Source organism: Lonchura striata, chromosome 1 (assembly GCF_046129695.1).
Source record: "Lonchura striata isolate bLonStr1 chromosome 1, bLonStr1.mat, whole genome shotgun sequence".
Lineage (NCBI taxonomy): Eukaryota > Metazoa > Chordata > Aves > Passeriformes > Estrildidae > Lonchura > Lonchura striata.
In genome coordinates this window covers 31185683-31202790 of record NC_134603.1, presented here as the reverse complement: position 1 = coordinate 31202790, position 17108 = coordinate 31185683, and positions in this window count along the sequence as shown.

Here is a 17108-nt window from a genome sequence, read left to right as displayed (position 1 = left end):
GAAATGGCTTAAAACTAGAACAATTTATACTTCCCCTTTTGAACTTTAGCAAAATAGGACAGAGCTCTAAACTAGCTTTCATTTACCAACCAAAATTCTCCCAATGTGATTTTCTAAAGCAAACATTTAAATCCAGTGATACCTAAATAGCTGTCAACGGTATTACAGAGAGCTGTACAAAACTTAAAAGCCCAGAAACAGATACATTTTCCTGGTTTCAAGTGTCACTGCAAACCACAGATTCATGACTCTGGATTGAATATAACATCTAATTTATGGGTTTGGGTGGAAACCGCCTAAAAGCTGCAAATGCTTTGGAGCTTTTATTTTAAAAGACCCAAAATTGCAATTCTGGCTAAGATTTGCTTTTTGAGGGAGTTAGTTTGAACTGAAAAATCACAAAGCAATACCAGGGAGAAATCACGTGAAATAAGTCAGCAAGGCATGTCCCAACATGGAATCAAAACACAGCATAGATATCTCATGTACTTCCTTTGCAGGCCCGATAGAGAGGACAGTCACAAATCCCAGCAGGTATATACCTCTTTTCAGTAAAAGGCAAGTTGGTTACTTACTCTCCTCTCTGTTTAAGAAAGACCTAAGTATCAAAAGGAATTTTTCAGTGCACAGGACTCAGAAACATAAAGGAGTATGAGAGAAAACTGCAAAGCCCCTATTATTTCCCAATATAATATAGCAGTGCTGACTTCACTTACTTCTGAATAACTGATCATTTATTCCTCTGTAGAAAAGCAACATTTTTATAAAACTTAATATGGAACTGTTCTAAAATTATTACAGGAAACATATTTTCTCAGCTACTGCATTTAAATAGAAAAGCTCTGCTGAATATAGTTTTGTACTTTCTTTATTTGTTTATATTCAGGAACAGTTGGCAATTCTTTCCACCACCCCACCCCAATTCATTGGGCCTATAGGTCTTCAGGCAATCAGCAAAGACTAGAACAGAGATGTAGTGTTTAGTTGTTGCTTCCAAAACCTAGACTGCCAGTAACTTAATGAACCCTCTGGAGATATGCTCCCGTGTGGAGCAAGTTATGCCTGTGCTTGAGAAGGTTTAAATTAGTTATTTCTTAGAATACCCTGTGATGAAAGCACTGCTACCAACTGCTTTTCTTGTCACTAGCCCATCAGGGCAATAAACCAATTAGTTGTTGCCATAGTAAGGGTCATTTCTTACTATTTTAAATTCTTGTGAGGGATACAAAGCACTTCCCATATTTGTGGAATCAGCATTTTCTGTTCATTATGATTGCAAATTAATGTGCTTCTTCACAAAAGCAGTTTCGTTGTCAAAAAAGGACTTGTTACATTGCTGTTTTATGAAGTGCTAGCATAATATGGGGGTACAGGGTAGGAGGGAAGAGAGCAGGAGGTAGTCTGCTGCTTCAGATATATCAACCATTCATTTTTTATGAATGCTTTTGAAAAATATTTGGTCCTCAATTAGAAGTAGCCACATGCTGCTTCCAAATCACTATTGGCAAGAAATGCTAGTTTATGCCAGAACTACAGACTTGCATCCTTCTGGAGGTTTGAGATTTCTTCTTTGAAATTTGTCTATAGAGAAATCACTTTACTCATGAAAATTAAATGTGCTTGAGAAGTTGGATTGTGCATTTTGGTTTGTATGAATGTACTTATGTCTTTAGGAGGGTGCATCATGACCTTGTTCTGCTAAAATATTTCTTGCAATGTGTTGTGCTCCTTGGAAAGAGCTGAACATCCTTACCTTCTATGTTCTTCACAGAAATTTAGTAAGCTTGGCTACAGAAATGTTCTCATACAGAGTAAGTAGCTGACCCATATGTCAGTTGCCATGGAATCATGTCACAGCATCTGCCATTGGAGTAAGGAGCCTGACAGATACTATTGCCAGAGTACAGTACCTGACCAGTGTAGTGTTGAGGTTTCACTCTGGTGGGTGGCTCAGCCTCACTCAGACACTCTCTCACTGCCCTCCAGTGGGATGGGGGACAGAATAAGAAGGGCAAAAGAGAAATAAAACCCAAAACACTGCAGTTTAATAGATAAAGCTGCACATGCAGTTGAAGCAAAATAAAAAATTAATTCAAAACCTCAGATTTTTAGCCATCGCATGTAATTATTAGACAAATGCCATCACTTCAAATTTTCAACAAGTCTTCCCCACAGCTTTTATTGCTGAGTATGAAGCTATTTAATATGGAATGTCCCTTTGGTCAGCTGGGGTCAGATATCCAAGTTGTGTCTCCTCATAACTCCTTGTGCATCTCCAGCTGCTTGCTAAGAAGCAGAAAAGACCTGGACATTGTACACTGTCCAGCAATAACTGAGACAGTCCTATGGTATCCATGTCATTTTGATCACAAATACAAAATACAGCACTATACAAGCTGCTACATAGAAAATTTACTCAATCAAAGCCCAAATACGTAAATGTTTTAGGTTTCCAAAAATGCCTTCATCAGCAAAATAGTTGAATATTGCATTTGTCATATAAAACACCATAAAAGGAATTAGCATAGAGACATTAAGTTCAGGTAATTTCTTAGGTTATTTGAATAGCTGCCACATATGGCAGTTTTTAACAGCTTTCTTTACTGTACAAAACTTTTCCTAGGTGATGTTTGGGACCAAGGAAAATCATTTTCATGGGAACAAACTTGAAAGTATGTTCCTGCTCTGATGAGAGCTGCCTTTCAACTATCGTTTCCACAGCCCTGCTCTGCAGTCCTGAAGATATAATAAACAGAGTCAACAGGTTTTCTATGAAAATTAGTATTTTTCTTTCTTTTGTGCCTCTCCCACAAACTAATTTGCAAACAATGCCAACACTAAAAGCATATTTAAATTCCATTACCTAGAGAAAATATCCTGGATATTGGAGCCTAAAAGGTTTCATGCAATACTTTTTCTTCATAGACAGCCTCTTAAAGTACTACAGGAGAATCCAAATGGAAGAATACTGTGTCTCCTCTTTGCAACTGAATTGAAAATCCTGATTTACCCTATCCATGTGTTATAGTTTGCAATTCTTTCATTTTACGTTTAGTTTGAGTGTTGTGTTCCATAAGAAATCTGATGTTAGGTCCTGTTGGAACACCTGAATTTCAAAAAAGTTTGGAGCCTAGTATTTCTGTTTTTAAAGGCACAATTTTTTGGATCCTCTACTGAAGGATCCAAAAAAAGGACACCAAATTAAAGGTAAGCTGCAAGCCACAAAATTACAAAAGAGAATAAAGGGAAGAAAATTAAATTTTATTTTAAGATTTCTAATCACCTTAGCCAGAAAAGATCTCTAATATTTAATGCCTCTACAAGAAACATAAAAGACAATTCACTGAGAGACTGGTGTAGTTGTTCTTCCATCACTGCCAGCACTGAATGCTTTGGTTGCTGCTTTCTGTCTGAATTAAAACCACACTGGTGCATTACTGGGCTTTGCTTCCCAGAACAGACACCTGCAGCTCTGATGATAGCTCCACTCCTTCATGAGGCTACGGAAGCTTGAGAGATCAGGACTATAGTGCACAAAGAGTTTTTTCCTACAAGGATCAGAGGTAGATACTGAAGTCTTCAGTCTGGTCAAGTTTCATGGTGGAGCAGTAAAGCTGACTGCGAGGTTCAAACATACTCAACAGTACAAGGATGGCAAATTTCAGCTCCTTGCATCTGGAACAGTGATGGAAAGGATCACTCCAAACTTTTGTGATATTGTATATTTTCAAGAGTAGGAAACAGCATTCACTTTTGCATGTGTGATTGAAGAAGGGAGAGTGAAAATCTCTTTGCAACTACAAGGCTGAGGCAGCTGATTAACTGAGGAAAGGCTCCTACGTTTACTCTGATGACTCTTTGGCACTGACTCTGGAGAGGGACGTCAAGCCATCTGCACAGAGTCCTACCAGTATAAAAGTGGATAGACAGAGAGCAGGAAGGAAATACATTTCTATGCAGATAGTACCACCTCTTTTGAAGTAGAAAATTAATCCTGAATACATCCAGGACACAAGACCTGAAAGGCAGGCTTAGTGGGAGGTAATCTGCTCAATGCCCTATACTTTTACTTAGCTAGAAATAACTACAGGACCTGCTTCAGTGTTTCTGTCCCTTACTTTTTTTTCATTCTTTTTAATAATATTTTGCATTTTTTAGTGCCTTTAATCCTAAGAATTCCTAAAATGCTCCACAATCAAAAAAAATATATGCTAACCACATACTCGGGGTCACATGTCTTGTGATCAGCACAGAGTTTCCTTAAGAAATAAAATATTGGTTATAACCATCAGCTGTGCTCACCTTTATATGTTATGACATCTTCGTGGCTGCTTTTGAAGATGTTCTTCTGAAAGGTACTAAGTGGTATTTCCCAACAAAATTGTGAATTTTAGGTCAATGCCTCAAATGTTAAAAACATATATCCACATGTAATTAAAGAGAAGGGCTAAGGAATTTTCAGCTGCATTGAAGAAGTGCTTTGTATCTGCAGAAGCACAGACACTGATAATAATGGGCCTAATCGTGACTATCTCAAATTTTCTATTTCGTAGAATCCCAAGGGAATTCTCAGGGAAAAAGCAGCGATTCACTGAATGAGTTACTTCATTCTACTTTTTCGTGGTGTTGCAGATGACAGGAGTACCTCCTACCAGTCCTCTTGAGAGGCCAGCTCATAAATACTGAAGAAACTGAATGGTTTTCTTGTCCAATGAATGGAAATACATAGATATATCAGCCACAGCAATCAAGTGATAGCTGGGGGAAAAAAAAAAGGCAAAAGAGACCCTCTTCCATGTACAACTAGTATTGGGGAAGCACATTAAAAAGTACCTTCTCCTTCTCTCATACTTTTGTGAAGCTCTAAGCATCTGCAACCCTGCTCTCAGTGTTTCCTTTTAAGGTCACTTCATGGGTGTTTTCGTACAGCAAGGTACAAAAACCTCTCTGATCTCTGCATGAAGGAGAGGAAGCTTCAGAAGTGACAGAGGGCAAGAAGCTCAGTACATGAACCTTCTGTGTTCCTTTGAAAGGACAATGCTGAAGATGGAAAAGATCTACCCTATATCAGGATCATGGGGTCAGCACAATTTTTCTGCTGTGACTTAACATGCCTGCTTTTGAAAAATTTGGCCCCAAAAAAAGGCACTTACCTGAATTAATCTACCTTTTGTCCCATCATCTCCTGTTTGAATAACCAATTACAAACATAGAAGGCATGTGGAAATGCTAACACCATTTGTAGTGTGGAAAAGCCTTGGCAGACTGGCGGCCTGACTAACACATCTATAATTCAAAATTTTGAAGTTCCTATGGTATGGATGTGAAAGGAGATTGCAGCCCTATGAATTTTATGCTTTGCTCTTGTCATATGGGTGGATGATGACACCAAATATTTGGTCTGGAACTGAGTATACTGCATATTTATGTATTCAGAAACCTGAGCCAGACTCGAATGCTGAAATCATTTATGAATTTTTAGTAGTCTTCCTACTGTAAATGTTTAAATCTGCAGCTTAGTAATAAGATATTTGATAGTAGTGCTCAAAAAGATACCACTTGGGAGTTATTAAAAAACATCTACAGAGCCTAAATGCTTTTATGGAAAAAAAAATGATGTGGCCATCTTTCTTCCCTTTTTAAATAAATACCACAGAAGCAGCTAAATAGAGATGTAAACCAAATAGTTGAAAAGTCAGTTTGCAACTTGCATAAAACCAGATGAGGTAAAATAAGATCCAATTGTTTTTCAGGACCAGATAAAGCACATTTTGCAATAGGAGATTTTTATGTGTGTGTTTGCATATATATTTATATGTATATGTGTTCGTGTCCATCTTAAAATTTACATATGCATATATGTGTATGCACACACAAACACATATACATATAAACACATACACAAACAATTAAAAAATCCTCAAACAGGCCTGCTGATAATGACAACTTTTTTGCCCATGATCATAATATGCATTATTCTACTAGACATTGCTTTAATAATAAAGAAAAAAAATGATGCAGCCACTAAAAGGACTAATTTATTATTTGTATTAAATGTTCATAATAATTGATTGTGTATCACAAATTTGTGTAAACTTGTAATATGAAGAAAACCATCAAGAACACAATATTTATTTTCCTTGTCTAATGTGCCATAGTGTTTCCAAGACTGCAAAGCTGCAAATAAGAGTAATGTCTGATGGGGCACATTGAACAGTTCCCCAGAGACCCTGAAAGGACAGTGTATGATAACTTTCAGGCTTCCATTTATAAAAGCAAGATTTACTTTAAAGTTTGCATGTTTTTTATATGAACTATGCAAAAATTATAAGAAAATGTATGGAAATATATTATTTTTCATATTTCATTATTTTTAATTGGTTTTTGTTTTTCTTCACCACAACAATACTTGCTTTCCTCTAACAAGATGCATAAATGCTTAACCTAGCATAATTATGTGTATACATTCTTACCATTAGTAATTCATGCTTTAATTATATTTATCATTTGGACCATGGTATATTTCTGTGACTCAGAGTTATTTAGGAGTGTTTCATTTTCACAGGTTTCCACAATTTTTCTATAGATAAATTAGAAAAGCTTGGGAAATTGCATACTGAAAATTGAAATAAGGACTATAAAATCCATTTTGAGACTTGCCTTTTGGTGTTTACTTCAAAGCATGCTTCTGTGTGTGTGCTTGATTTACATTTAGCAATATCTAAGTGCAAATAGTAATCATACACCAAAGTAAACTGGACTATATGCAATTGCTTCCTCTGTTTCTTCAATTGCAGTTGCAATCTCATAGATTCAAATCTTGACAGGTAGCATAATTAGAAAATTCCCTTTGTCTTATTAAATGTGACTCTTCTCAATAGAATTCACTTCATTGCAGGCACAGAACAGAAAATATACTTCAAATCTAAAATGGGAAATCAAGGGGGACTGTTTTATTTTTATCTGTCTTTGTGCAAGCGACATTATTATCAAAGGATATTGTAATGCTGAAAATGTACTTTTGGGATTTAAATCACGTATTAGCCTGGAAAGCAAAAAGTGCTGTAGGGCCCATGCAATATATTTTCTCATTAATCTGATTGAAAGATTATCCTTCCTATAGCTATGAAAAGTCTAATACCCATATATCCATCTTTCCTGCTAGTAAAATTCAGCTTTGTGCGTAGTCATTGTCTCTTGTGTCTGAGGTCCTACACTCTTCTTCATTTCTCTGTATAAGCCTATCTGTATTAAAATAAATTCAGAACAGGCCGCCATTTCATGCACACGTTTTGATTATTTCATAAGCTGCTGAGGAAAATGGAAGTATCAGCAAGTCATGCAGTTTTCTGGTAATGTAATGCTGTCATTACCTCAGTGGTCATGTGAAAAAGTTTAGCTATAATATCTATGACAAATGTTCGGTGAGTCAAAACAGTGCATTTAAATGAAATGCAGATATGAATGAGGCATTATTGCAATCACAACTCCAGCTTAGAAATTATTAAATATGAATATATACACTTTCACAGTAGCCTGACATTTGTAATACATAACTAGCTGTGCATTTCTCACCCCCCTCCTCTCGTTTTCCTCCCCATCATCCCCCAGATTGAGAATAGAGGAAGTAATTTTGATCAGAGGCTGCACACAGTAATTGAAGACGCTCCTGATGATTTCATGCAATCAGAGTGGCACATTATTTGTGATGAAAATTAAGTAAAGAAGGAAAGCAGATTTATAGGTTGCCTTGCTTATGGTCAACTGCCTTTATAAAAGATTAGCAATTCTATGCTAACCACCCCAACTGCATATATACTTTTCCACATCGTAGATTTACTGAAATTTTCATATAACCTTAGTCATAACTTGTGGTACCTCATGATTTTAGGCTTTTAATGAAACTACAGAAGATGTCTTAAACTGAATGATTTCTATTCTGAGCTCTTTGAGAGCTGATAGCATGAACAGTATAGATGGCTCTAGCCATAACTGTCACACAGATAATATTCTTTTATGCCTCAAGACACTAAGATGGTGCTGTAGATAACCAAAAGGAATAAGCTGCCACCATCACTAATCTGCAGCTTTGAAACACTATAGCTTTTGCATGGTTAAGAGAAGGTAAAATCGCCTAGAACTGGAATATAGAAGACATTTTTAAGTTAACAGAGAAGAAAGAACTAAAGGTTTTCATACTTTTTAATCTATATCCACTCTAGATCAAATCAAGTATAACCCCCTTTTTGTTCATGGATAACAATTGAAAATGCAAAAGAAGCTGATGCCTTTGAATCCTCCTAGGATATTTTACACTAATATAGTGAAATTGAAACATGGGAAATAGGTAGCCTTATTGTTCCCTTTGGAATTTAACTTCAAGATGTTTCATATAGACTTTTGGTTCGTTTTATAATACATGTAACAAATTTTGTCCAGAATCCACTTTGTGCCAGAGTACTATAATTTTTGTTGATTATTTTTCAATATGTAAAAGCAAATGCAACTGAAATTTTAATAAAAGACTGAAATTTATTTGTGTTATCATAGCTAAGGTCACCAAATTAAAACTACATGGGAATATGAAGTAAAGCAAAAAGTAAAACTTTTATAAATGTTTTACACTTTATAGCAGCATTTCCTACTAGTAACCTTCTTTATTCTTATTCTTTTAAAAAAAACTTCAGGACAAATGTTTTTAGCATTCATGTTGCATATATTTTTTTCATCTTATTTGTTGTCTATAATACGAGTTACTACTAAAGATTAATTTATAATAAATAGAAACAAGGAACCAGTACAATTTTGGAACTTAGATTTTTTTTTTTCTACATACAGTTTAGAAATCCCTAATCAAAAATCCTCTTGTTGTAAGAATACAGTCTGACATGAAAATGTCAGGGAAGCAGCGAAGGAAAAATGATGATCTTAACATCAACAGAGTTGGACCGACTATAAACCACATTTTCTGGAGGTGTTTTTTAGATATTGTGGTATGCTTTTCAGAGGAAAGAAAAATATGAATATTTTTTATTGAGCACATGAACTATTAATAATAATCTGCTAATTTGTGCTCCAAAATACAATCATTGTTAGGGAAAAAAAACCAAAGCATGCAGGAAGCTATTAAATGCACAGCAGAATTTGAAAACAAACCACAATGACTTATTCTTACGGCATGCTGACGTTATTGGTCCTTGTATATAGTTACATAAGCGCCTCCGCAGCCAGATTTTAAAAACGGTCTGTAAAGCAGTTAAGGAACATCAAAATCTGGCTTTGCCATCAACTCTCTAAGCTCTGTGCTAAGCATTACTTATCACTCTTCTGTGTAAACAACTGCATGCAGTTGAAACTAAAACAAAATACCAAAATACGATGAAACTACTTCCCACGGCAAGACCTTATGCTGTGTAACAAAGAATTTCAGATGATACTCCTAATCAAAAATGAAATTTTAATCTCTCATTTTACCATTGATTAATTAATGCAGATATCCCCCACCCTCAATTTGACTTGAGGTAGCTCTAGAGCCTGTCCATGTATAGCTTTATTAAAAAAAAAAAAAAAATCCCAATTCCTGAGAAGAATTCACCGTCATTCTGTGACTCCACCCATTACCATGTTACAAATTATCTTGCTATTAATTGTTTTGAAGAATCTGCCTAGGAATAAGGCATATTACTCATGTGCATAGAATTTTCATTTACATATAAAAAACATAATTTTTGGCCCCAGTAGTAGGTGAAGTAGAAGGATTTTGACTTACTATTTTGCTGCTGCTCTTCACACAGTCTATTTGAATCTCGCTGCTAAAACAGCTCAAAAATGGTTTAAAAGAAAGAACTTCTGTAGATTTATCCCTGTCTAGCTGTATCCACTTAAAAATCATAGAAGGGGTATTATTTAAAATTGTTTTACTGGAAAGTTAATATAGACTCATGTCACAAATTAATTCTCTTTTGTTTTCATTTGTATTAATCACAAAACACCTGCTTTTGATTACAGTACTTATTCAGTACTTAAATTAAGGTGGTCTAATGTTAATGAAGGAACCTGATATGAGTATCTAGAAGATGTTTATTATATACCATCACAAAAATGCACCAAAACACAGAACATGATCCTTGCATTTGTCATTGATGGAGCTCTATGTAGAGCTTTGCAACCTACATTCTTTCCCTTTTTCCAGGCAAAAGATAATTGTTTTCTTGTTTGAGTATGAATATTGTGCAATAGGTGAATAGTTTATGCTTGCAAGCTTATAGTGTTTATGTCACTGAATAAGAAACATACACTTCTCTAAATTGTAGGGATTTTGTCCTGAATGATATATAAGATGTATCTCCAGCATTTTATGAAGGGTTTGAACTAAGCCAGCCACTTTCTTTTTTTTTTTTTTTCCTGGCTATTGCTCAGTTTGCCTCATGTCTTTGCTGCAACCAGACATATTCTGTATGTGGGTATCCAAAACTTTGTGTTTAGGGAGCAAAACAAAATTTCATGTTGGAACAAGAGTGCTACAACAAACTATTGGTGTGTTTTCCCTAAAAGCACCTACTGACTCTGCTGTCCAAAGTAACCCTATTTCAGCTGCTTTGCCCGTTGCTATTGAGGTTATTGCAAATAAAGGCAAGAGAAGTGGCTAACACAGAATTTGGATACTTATGAACTAAAATAAAATCCCGAACTGTGCATACAAGGAATGCATCCACAAGCTGGCTGGAGCATAAGGGTGGCCTACCAAACGGGGTTGGTTCAGCCTTACAAAGACAACTTACTGCTGCGATTCCTGAATCAAGGCTTAGAGAAGACATTCTGACTCTTCCATAAACTAGATGTTCTCCAGATGTCCCTGACCATCTTAAAAGGTTCTCTGATGCTATTACTTTGAAGTTTAGGTCTGCTAAGTTGGCTAGTCAACTTCAAATTTAGATAAGCACCCCCAGAACTGGCATTTTCTGCATAATTAAGAGAAGAAAAAGATTATACACCTGAGCAGCAGGAGTGACCAGAGGTTTCTTGAAGTGTATAAAATAAAAATTGAACATAGACCCTACTAGTCGTGCATAAAATTTAACTTGAAATGTATGTTTAAGTACCAAGGCTAACTGCTTAAGACATTATAGCCATAATTTCACTTTTATGAAGATTTTTAATGTCAAATGATACTTCCCAACCCATTATTACTAGGCTAAAATGAATGACAGGTAGCATTGAAAATATCTTTGAAACATTATGAGTGCTATTTGAAATTTCCAAATTACTATCATGATATAATTTTATCAGCATACTGGAATTAGTACAGTACTAGTAATATACTTATTGGAGAAGCAAGTCCTGCATACATGAGTTTATGTAAGTACACTTTAGCAAGCATTATACTCTGTTATTCTATACAGTAGTAAAGCAATGATAAATAAGTCATGTTGGAAATACAACATTATGAAAAATATGACTGCCCAGCTCATCCGTTGTATGCCATTTTGCTTTTTTAAAACTTACAAAGCTTATGCAGTATAGAATATAGACATCGTAGCTGAATTTTTCAAAAGGGCAGATTAATTTATGGCAAATAACAACATCTCTAGTTATATTACAAAAATAAGTTCTATCAGCTCTTATGCTTCTGGACATAAACTGATCATTGAAAAGGTCAGGGTATAATTTTTATGCATGCATGCAACTTTTTACTTTATATAAAGTTTTTGTATCTGCTGTTCTTTCTTTGTGTTTTGCTGAATCACAGAATCAGAGAACCACAGAATATCCTGAGTTGGAAGGGACCCACAAGAGTCATCAAATCCAGCTTCTGGCCATGCATAGCACCATTCCCAAGTCACATCATGTCCCCAAAAGCACTGTCCAAACACTTCTTGAACTCTGCCAGGCTGGTGCTGTGACTTCCCTGGGGGGCCTGTTCCAGTGCCCGAACACCATCTGGGTGAAGAACCTTTTTCTAATATACAAACTAAACCTCCTCTGGCATAACTTCAGGCCATTCTATTCCCTTGGGTCCTGTCACTGGTCACCAGAGAGAAGAGATCTGCGGCTGCCCCTCCCCTTCTCCTCATGAGGGAGTTGTTACTGCAGTGAGGTCTCCCCTCAGGCTCCTCCAGGCTGAACAGACCAAGTGACCTCAGTCACTCCTCATACGACTTCCCCTCAAGGCCCTTCACCATCCTCGTTGCCCTCTAATACCTTTATGCTTTTTTTCTATTGTGACACCCCAAAACTGCCCCCAGCACTCGAGATGGGGCTGCCCCAGCGCAGAGCAGAGTGGGACAATCCCTCCCTTGCCTGGCTGGCCATGCTGTCTGTGATGCCCCCCAGGACACGCTTGGCCCTCCTGGCTGCCAGGGCACTGCTGACTCATGTTCAATTTTCTGCTGACCAGGAGTGTCAGATGCCTTTCCTTTGCACTGCTCTCCAGCTCTCATTCCCCAGTCTGCACATCCATCCACAGTTGCCCAATCTCACATGGAGAATTCATCACTTTCCCTTGTTGAACTTCATATGGTCTTCTTTGATAACTTTTAATGAGTCTGATGCTTTCTTCATTATTCTAGAACATAGTTTCTTTAATCAATAGAAACACATCGCCAAATCTAGTTACTCATCACTCTAATCATCCAACAATTTTCTTTTCTTTATGCTGAGGCTGATAATGTCTCTAAAGGAAAAATACCATTTTCCCCTCATGTTTTCCCCTAATGTTTTGGGAAAATGAAATATTCATAACCAAGTGTTCCAATATCACAGAATTATCATGTTGAAAAAGGTTACCAGTTAGAAATGGTAACCTGAAGGTAAACCTTCTGGTTGTACTATTGTTTAATTTTCATTCCAGGCAGATCTTGAAAACAGATATAGCCAAACAACCTTATGATACCATATTGTAAAAATACATGAATGGATCTTGCCCTGTATAGAGGCAAAAATCTGCCTTCTTCACTGCAAGAAATAAGAACAAAAATAGACAATCTAGGAAGAGAAAAAGTGATCTCAGTGTTATGGTCTCTCTGTTGGATTTGATTCACTACAAAATAATTAAGTTTTTCAGAGTACTTCCTTAAAGCAAAACCTTTTACAGCTAGCTGTCAATTGAGCTTATCCAATCTGAGAAAATTTTGATCCTGTCTTCAGAACTAAGAGATCTTTCAGCTGCAAGTAATTTTAGGAGAAATTGTGTTGTAAGAACATTATATTTTAGACAATTGCTATAGTTGTTAAAACTCAATCTGTCAGGTACAGGACCCAAACTTAGTGGTTTATTTTGATGCTCCTTTTTGCATTTGATGTTACAAAATGAGGATAGCAGTTTATTTCATGCATGCTGTGAAGATAAGATCCTATGCATACAGTATTGTAGTTTTGTGGGGAGGAACACCATAGAGAAGGCCATTATACTAATAATAATTTTATATTCAGTGTTGGATTTAGTTTATGTCAGGTGAGAAGCCAATGGTAAGGGTAAAAAGAGATATTAAACACACTCTGGGTTTGTTGGGTTTTATTTGGATAGACAATCTCTCTGTATTATGCAGTAAATCAGGCTGGGATGTGGTGGGCAAAATAAAAACTGATCATAATATCTTTATAGAATTTGATCTTGTTCTGGTTCTTAGTTCCATGTGAAATATCTGAGAAGAGTCATGGTTGGGTCCAGTCAATTCTCTGTGGGGAGACTTTGAAAATCAGAGTAGCTCTACTGCAACAAACTAGTCAAACTAATCAGCACTGCAGGAAAATCTAAGCAGGATTTCATCTACAGAAAGCATCTCTGGAGAATTTATCAAAATTTCAATTAGGGAAGTGGACAATGCAAGTTTTTCCAGTGCTTGTTATTCTGATGAAGATGTGCAATGAAATTATATCAATGTTCAGAACCGGAGAAAATAATTTCAAGAATTATGTCTTTTTTCGCCTTTTTTTTTTTTTTTTTTTTTTTTTTTTTTTTTTTTGTATTCTCTGATTAATCGGTGGCACAACAGGAAAATTCATACCCAATATAAGTTCAAATGTATTTAGAGGGCTTATTTTTCCAACAGGCTGAGTCTTCTCTGTTCCTTTATGTCTCATAGCAACTGAAGGTTCTCAGCACTCTTTGGTATTGGGAAATTAAGAAGCAATGTAGCTAATTTTATACTTGAGAGAAGGTGGAATTAGAAAAAGACAATGTAATATTTGTTGATATTATGGAGTTGTAAGTGTATGTTGTAAAAAAGAAAAATACTTTGCAAAAAATTAGTTGAATTAACAGCAAGTTGAATTATAAAGGGCTAGTAAAATCACAGTTTGTAATTATGATGGGAAATTGCAATGCAGTTTGATGTATATAGAGACAATTAGCCATTTAAATAATGCAACATGACTAGTGATGGTGTCAGATGTGGAAGAAAGCCTGATGTCTCTTCAATCAATGGCAATGGTTTTTGTCTTAATGAGACATTTTTAATAACAAAATATTTTGTCAGATAACATAAGAATTTAAGTTGTTTCAAAGTGACAATTTCTTGTCTAGAGATTGCACTTCAGTTTGGTGGATAAATAAAGATTTTATAATGTTGATATTAATATTGCATTCTCCCAGCTACCAAAGAATCTGTATTATCTGTATGTTCCTTCCTTCCTTCCTTCCTTCCTTCCTTCCTTCCTTCCTTCCTTCCTTGTCCCTTCCCATTATTGATTGGTATCTTCGTCAGCCTAAATTATTTCTCAGGCAACATGCAATAATTAATAGTAGAGTTATCTTTAATATAATATAGCATAAAAAATAACATAAACCACATGTGTATTTGAAATAGCTGTTTTTACAAATATCTGTACCTGGAGTGGGATGGGGCAAGATCTGAATGGTGGTTTTTTGTTGGAAAAATCACATGACTGTGACTTAAGGTATTCTTGCAGTACTTTCACTAACTGAGACCTGGACTGAAATTCTGGGCCACCAGTGATAGCAAATAGACTAGACTAGAAGGAGTAAATGAAAATAAGGCAGTATGCTCCTAACTATTCCCAGAGTACAACACTTTACTTGTATGGAAAGCTTGTAGGGAAATCAGTTTTCATGCACTTTCTACTCAAATGGGCAGAAATGGACATATAAGAGCATTAGGTCTTCTCTTCCTTCAAGTTCTTCTCTCCAGTGAGGAAAAAACACTTTCATGAAGATTTAATTTAACTGCAAAAAATCTCTGTGGATAAAATCACTAATATGAATCTCAAAAGGCATATTTCTGAGAGATGAAAACTTTCAGAGGAAGCAGGGTTGATTTGATTATAAGTGTACAAAGCTCAGAATTCCCAGTGGTGTGATAATCCTTAAAATGAAAATGCTTCCTAAACAGAACACTCTGTATGAGAACATCTTTCAACACACACTTATCTGAAGTTCTTTACAAACAAAATCCCTATCAACAACAAATTCTTATGGGATAAAGGAGATCTATTAGAATTAAAGTAGTGAGTAAGAGACAAGCTCAGCAAGCCTATGGTGTTTTTGAGGACATGATCAATTTTATTACAGAAGTAAAATTAAATGTATACTACTTGAAAATATGTGTCTGTCTTTAGAAAAATATCACTTTTATCGAAATGATCAGTCTGATCTGGAAGGATACTCTATTAATATGTTAGTGAATGCAGAGATTTGAATGGATAAGTACCAGAGTATAAACTGCACAAAACTACTAAACAATTACAGCTGAAAATTTGGAGAAACAATATAAAAACAAAAACAGCAAAGAAGGCATACATGAATGAATTATTTTGCTATCTTTGTCAACTTCTTGTTGAAAAAATGTTTTATTTTCCTTTCCCTTCTCTTTCCTTTTTTTTTTTCAAAGACAATGATACATTTTCACCTATTTTTAAGATTTCTCAATTTTTTGCTTACTACTTCCCAGTCCTTTGGGAATGTTATCTCATACAGAAATCATGGATTTGTGTTTTCCATAACAATCACCACTGTGTCCTTGTGCCTGCTCCCTGCCACAGCACTTCTTATTCTCTCTGTTTTTTAAAAATATCTAGAAGAGCAAGTAACTGGATCATGTAGGATGCCTCATCTTTAGGAAGATATTGTGAACTACCAATCATTGGTAGTTATATCTAGTACATAAATGTTGGAAGTAAAAGAATTTCAAATCATCTTGTAGTGATAACAAATATATACAGCTTTGCCAGTTTAAAACAAGTCACCAAGAAAGAACGTTCTTCATATTGGATTAGAGTAAATGTCACATCAATTAATAATTCAGTAATATTTCTTCAGCTACTATTTTCACAAGTGATGTCTATATTTGCCCAGTGTTTGAACAAAAGAAGATAATGGAATGAGGTTTTAGAACAGCATTCAGACAACTGGAAGTTATGCTTGACTTAAAATCTCTGCCTGTTTTTATACTGTATTTTGATTGTTGATTCCATGGTATAATCAGTAATTAGACTGAATAGTATAGTAGATTTTTCAGCTTAAATCTCACTCTCTTAATTTCATGAGGAGATTGTGATGACTGACTCACATTTACTCTTGAGTTAAGCATTAAGATAATTGTATAATAAAACGCAGTCAATGAGGACCCTTAAAGAATGTCACTTTTTTTCAGTTGTTATTGTTTTAAACATAAATCTTGACAATCAGTTTTGGCTAGCACACATAAAGTGGTATACAGAGTGCAAAGGAGATTTGTATATGTGCACAAAAATTGATACCGGTATTATCTCAGTTATCAACCATCTCATAAAAAGATTATTTATATTTTCCAGTCCAAGAAGAGGTTAAGATGCAGTCAGATCTGTAAGTAATTTAATAAAAATGTAAACAATTAATCATTAGTTCGTATTTCACATTTTAATGTTTGTTTTATTGGTTGCTCTATTTTCTCATAGGTTTTCTGGGGGCTTGTCTAAAAGAAAATATGCTATTCATTTGAGCCAAACCACAGTAAAATGATTCTGCCTAACTCTAAAAAGCCCAATCATTCCTTTTTGTATTTTATAATAACATATGACATGTCAATTTAAACAAAATACACAATATTTGCTGACTGTAGTAAAATGTTGATATTAAAATAAAGTATGCTGCTGTTAAGACCAGATAATTG